Genomic DNA, 5777 nt, shown 5'->3' on the forward strand with positions numbered 1-5777 from the left:
CTGTTCATCCAACGCTAGTGTGTGTGTGACTGTGTGTGTTTGGGTGTCTGCGATGGCACTCCTCTTGAGTGGCGTTATCTCTGCTGTTACTGTTACAGTTTCCGTGATGAGTAGGAGGCTAGGAGCCACAAAGCATGCTCATCGGTTTGAAAACGTGGGGGAAAGACAGAAACAGAGAGGGTGGAAGAGAGGGATAGGGAGAAAGGAGAAACAGAGAGGGAGGGAGAGGGGGATAGGGAGAAAGGAGAAACATAGAGGGAGGGAGAGGGGGATAGGGGGAAAGGAGAAACAGAGAGTGAGGGAGAGGGGGATAGGGAGAAAGGAGAAACAGAGAGGGAGGGGGATAGGGAGAAAGGAGAAACAGAGAGCGAGGGAGAGAGGGGATAGGGAGAAAGGAGAAACAGAGAGGGAGGGAGAGGGGGATAGGGAGAAAGGAGAAACAGAGAGCGAGGGAGAGGGAGAGGGGGATAGGGAGAAAGGAGAAACAGAGAGCGAGGGAGAGGGGATAGGGAAAGCAAGAGAAACAGAGATTGAGGGAGAGGGGGATTGGGAGAAAGGGAGAAACAGAGAGGGAGGGAGAGGGGGATAGGGAGAAAAGAGAAACAGAGAGGGAGGGAGAGGGGGATAGGGAGAAAGGGAGAAACAGAGAGGGGAGGGAGAGGGGGATAGGGAGAAAGGAGAAACAGAGAGGGAGGGAGAGGGGGAGAGGGGGATAGGGAGAAAGGGAGAAACAGAGAGGGGGGAGAGGGGGATAGGGAGAAAGGAGAAACAGAGAGCGAGGGAGAGGGGGATAGGGAGGAAGGAGAAACAGAGAGGGAGGGAGAGGGGGAGAGGGGGATAGGGAGAAAGGGAGAAACAGACAGGGAGGGAGAGGGGGATAGGGAGAAAGGAGAAACAGAGAGGGAGGGAGAGGGGGATAGGGAGGAAAGAGAAACAGAGAGCGAGGGAGAGGGGATAGGGAGAAAGGAGAAACAGAGAGGGAGGGAGAGGGGGATAGGGAGAAAGGAGAAACAGAAGCGAGGGAGAGGATAGGAGAAAGGAGAAACAGAGAGCGAGGAGAGGGGATAGGGGGAAAGGAGAAACAGAGAGGGAGGGAGAGGGGGATAGGGAGAAAGGAGAAACAGAGAGCGAGGGAGAGGGGGATAGGGAAAGCGACAGAAACAGAGAGGGAGGGAGAGGGGGATAGGGAGAAAGGAGAAACAGAGATTGAGGGAGAGGGGGATAGTGAGAAAGGGAGAAACAGAGAGGGGGAGAGGGGTATAGGGAGAAAAGGGAAACAGAGAGGAGGGAGAGGGGGATAGGAGAAAGGGAGAAACGAGAGAGGGGGGAGAGGGGGATAGGGAAAAGGGAGAAACAGAGAGGGAGGGAGGGGGAGAGAGGGGGATAGAGAGAAAGGGAGAAACAGAGAGTGGGGAGAGGGGATAGGAGAAAGCGAGAAACAGAGAGCGAGGGAGAGGGGGATAGGAGGAAGGAGAAACAGAGAGGGAGGGAGAGGGGGAGAGGGGGATAGGGAGAAAGGGAGAAACAGACAGGGAGGGAGAGGGGGATAGGGAGAAAGGAGAAACAGAGAGGGAGGGAGAGGGGGATAGGGAGAAAGGAGAAACAGAGAGCGAGGGAGAGGGGGATAGGGAGAAAGGAGAAACAGAGAGCGAGGGAGAGGGGGATAGAGAAAAAGGAGAAACAGAGAGGGAGGGAGAGGGGGATAGGGAGAAAGGGAGAAACAGAGAGGGAGGGAGAGGGGGATAGGGAGAAAGGAGAAACAGAAAGCGAGGGAGAGGGGGATAGGGAGAAAGGAGAAACAGAGAGCGAAAGAGAGGGGGATAGGGGAAAGGGAGAAACAGAGAGGGAGAGAGATGGGGATAGGGAGAAAGGAGAAACAGAGAGCGAGGGAGAGGGGGATAGGGAAAGCGACAGAAACAGAGAGGGAGGGAGAGGGGGATAGGGAGAAAGGAGAAACAGAGAGCGAGGGAGAGGGGGATAGGGAGAAAGGAGAAACAGAGAGGGAGGGAGAGGGGGATAGGGAGAAAGGAGAAACAGAGAGGGAGGGAGAGGGGGATAGGGAGAAAGGAGAAACACAGAGGGAGGAGAGGGGGAAAGGGAGAAAGGAGAAACAGAGAGGGAGGGAGAGGGGGATAGGGAGAAAGGAGAAACAGAGAGGGAGGGAGAGGGGGATAGGGAGAAAGGAGAAACAGAGAGGGAGGGAGAGGGGGGTAGGGAGAGCGACAGAAACAGAGAGGGAGGGAGAGGGGGATAGGGAGAAAGGAGAAACAGAGAGCGAGGGAGAGGGAGAGGGGGATAGGGAAAGCAACAGAAACAGAGATTGAGGGAGAGGGGGATTGGGAGAAAGGGAGAAACAGAGAGGGAGGGAGAGGGGGATAGGGAGAAAGGAGAAACAGAGAGGAGGGGAGAGGGGATAGGAGAAAAAGAGAAACAGAGAGGAGGGAGAGGGGGGATAGGAAAGGAGAAACAGAGGAGGGAGAGGGGGATAGGGAGAAGAGAAAAGAAAGGAGGAGAGAGGGGATAGGAGAAGAGGACAAGAAACAGAGAGGGAGGGAGAGGGGGATAGGAGAAAGGAGAAACAGAGAGGGAGAGAGGGAAGGGAGAAAGGAAAGAAAAAGAACTAGGAGAGGGGATAGGAGACAAAGGAGAAACAGAGATGGATGAGAGGGGGAAAGGAGAAAGGAGAAACAGAGAGGGAGGGAGAGGGATAGGGAGAAAAGAGAAACACAGAGGGAGGAGAGAGATAGGGAGAAAGGAGAAACAGAGAGGGAGGGAGAGGGGGATAGGGAGAAAGGAGAAACAGAGGAGGAGAGGGGATAGGAGAAAGGAGAAACAGAGAGGGAGGGGGGATAGGGAGAAAAGGAGAAACAGAGAGGGAGGGAGAGAGGGGATAGGGAGAAAGGAGAAACAGAGAGTCGAGGGAGAGGGGAGATAGGGAGAAAGGGAGAAACAGAGAGGGAGGAGAGGGAGAGGGGGATAGAGAGAAAGGAAACAGAGAGGGAGGGAGAGGGGGATAGGAGAAAGGAGAAAAAAGAGAGTATGATGGAGAGAGGCGATAGGAGAGAAAGAGAAACAGAAGGAGGAGAGGGATAGGGATAGAGGAAAAAGGGAGAAACAGAGAGGAGGAGAGAGGGGGATAGGAGAAAGTAGAAACAGAGAGGAGGAGAGGGGGATAGGAGAAAGGAGAAACAGAGAGGGAGGGAGAGGGGGGGATAGGAGAAAGGAGAAAACAGAGAGGGAGGAGAGGGATAGGAGAAAGGAGAAACAGAGAGCGAGGGAGAGGGGGATAGGGAGAAAGGAGAAACAGAGAGCGAGGGAGAGGTGGATAGGGAAAAGGGAGAAACAGAGAGGGAGGGAGAGGGGGATAGGGAGAAAGGAGAAACACAGAGGGAGGAGAGGGGGATAGGGAGAAAGGAGAAACAGAGAGGGAGGAGAGAGGGGGATAGGGAGAAAGGAGAAGAGGAGGAGAGGGATAGGAGAAAGGAGAAACAGAGAGGAGGGAGAGGAATAGGAGAGCAAGAAAGAGAGGAGAGGGGAGAGAGGGATAGGGAAAAGGAGAAACAGAAGCGAGGGAGAGGAGAGGGGATAGGGAAAGCAACAGAAACAGAAGGGAGGGGAGGGGGATAGGGAGAAAGGAGAAACAGAGATTTGAGGGAGAGGGGGATAGCGAGAAAGGGAGAAAACAGAGAGGGAGGAGAGGGGGATAGGAGAAAGGAGAAACAGAGAGGAGGGAGAGGGAGAGGGGGATAGGAGGAAAAGGGAGGAACAGAGAGGGGGAGAGGGATAGGAGAAAGGAGAAACAGAGAGAGGAGAGGGGGGGGGATAGGAGGAAGGAGAAACAGAGAGGGAGGGAGAGGGAGAGGGGATAGGAGAAAAGGAGAAACAAGAGAGGGAGAGGGGGATAGGAGAAAGGAGAAACAGAGAGTAGGAGGAGAGGAAAAGGAGGAAAGAGAGAGAAAGAAGGAGGGAAGGGAAGGAGAAAGGAGAAAGGAGAAAGGAAGAGGAGAGAAGAGAGAAAGGAGAAACAGAGAGGAGGGAGAGGGGGATAGGAAGAAGAAACAGAGAGGGAGGGAGAGGGGGATAGGAGAAAGGAGAAACAGAGAGGGAGGGAGAGGGGAATAGGAGAAAGAGAAACAGAGAGGGAGGGAGAGGGGGGATAGGGAGAAAGGAGAAACAGAGAGGGAGGGAGAGGGATAGGGAGAAAGGAGAAACACAGAGGGAGAGGAGAGGGGGATAGGAGAAAGGAGAAACAGAGAGGGAGAGGGGATAGGAGAAAGGAGAAACAGAGAGGGAGGGAGAGGAGGGATAGGGAGAAAAGGAGAAACAGAGAGGAGGAGAGGGGAGTGGGAGAGCGACAGAAACAGAGAGGGAGGGAGAGGGGATAGGAGAAAGGAGCTAGAAACGAGAGAGGGAGAGAGGGAGAGGGGATAGAAAAAGGAACAGAAACAGAGAGGGAGGGAGAGGGATAGGAGAAAAGGAGAAACAGAGATTGAGGGAGAGGGGGATAAGGAGAAAGGAGAAACAGAGAGTGAGGGAGAGGGATAGGAGAGAAGAGAAACAGAGAGGAGGAGAGGGGGGATAGGAGAAAGGGAGAAACAGAGAGGGAGGAGGATGGGAGAAAGAGAGAGGGAGGGAGAGGGGATAGGAGAGAAGAAACAGAGAGGAGGAGGAGAGGGGATAGGGAGAAAGGATAAACACAGAGAGGAGGGGGAGAGGGATAGGGAAGGAGAAAGAAACAGAGAGGAGAGGGGGATAGGAGAAAGGAGAAACAGAGAGGGAGGGGAAGGGGAAGGGAAAAGGAGAACAGAAGGAGAGGAGAGGGGGATAGGAGAAAAGGAGAAACAGAGAGAGGAGAGGGGGATAGGAGAAAGGAGAAACAGAGGGAGGGAGAGGGGATAGGAGAAAACAGAGAGGGAGAGAGAGAGAGGAGAAAGGAGAAACAGAGAGGGAAGGGGGATAGGAGAAAGGAGAAACAGAGAGGAGGGAGAGGGATAGGAGAAAGGAGAAACAGAGAGGAGGGAGAGGGGATAGGAGAAAAGGAGAAACAGAGAAGGGAGAGGAGGGGATAGAGGAAGGAGAAACAGAGGAGGGAGAGGAGAGGGGGATAGGAGAAAGGGAGAAACAGAAGGGAGGGAGAGGGGGATAGGAGAAAGGAGAAACAGAGAGGGAGGGAGAGGATAGGGAGAAAGGAGAAACAGAGAGGAGGGAGAGGGGGATAGGAGAAAGGAGAAACAGAGAGCGAGGAGAGGGGATAGGAGGAAGGAGAAACAGAGAGGGAGGGAGAGGGGGAGAGGGGGGATAGGAGAGAAAGGAGAAACAGACAGGAGGGGGAGAGGGGGATAGGGAGAAAGGAGAAACAGAGAGGGAGGGAGAGGGGATAGGGAGAAAGGAGAAACAGAGAGTGAGGGAGAGGGGGATAGGAGAAAGGAGAAACAGAGAGGGAGGAGAGAGGGGAAAGAGAGAAAGGAGAAACAGAGAGGGAGGGAGAGGGGATAGGAGAAAGGGAGAAACAGAGAGGAGGGAAAAGGAGAAAGGAGAAACAGAGAGGAGGGAGAGGGATAGGGAAAAAGGAAAACAGAGAGGAAAAGAGAGGGAGTAGGGAAAGGAGAAACAGAGAGGAGAGAGATGGGGATAGGGAGAAAGGAGAAACAGAGAGCGAGGAGAGGGGGATAGGAAAGAGAGAAAACAGAGAGGGAGGGAGAGGGGGATAGGAGAAAGGAGAAACAGAGAGGAGGGAGAGGGGATAGGAGAAAGGAGAAACAGAGAGGAGGAGAGGG

This window comes from Coregonus clupeaformis, unplaced genomic scaffold (assembly GCF_020615455.1).
Source record: "Coregonus clupeaformis isolate EN_2021a unplaced genomic scaffold, ASM2061545v1 scaf0477, whole genome shotgun sequence".
NCBI classification, from domain to species: domain Eukaryota; kingdom Metazoa; phylum Chordata; class Actinopteri; order Salmoniformes; family Salmonidae; genus Coregonus; species Coregonus clupeaformis.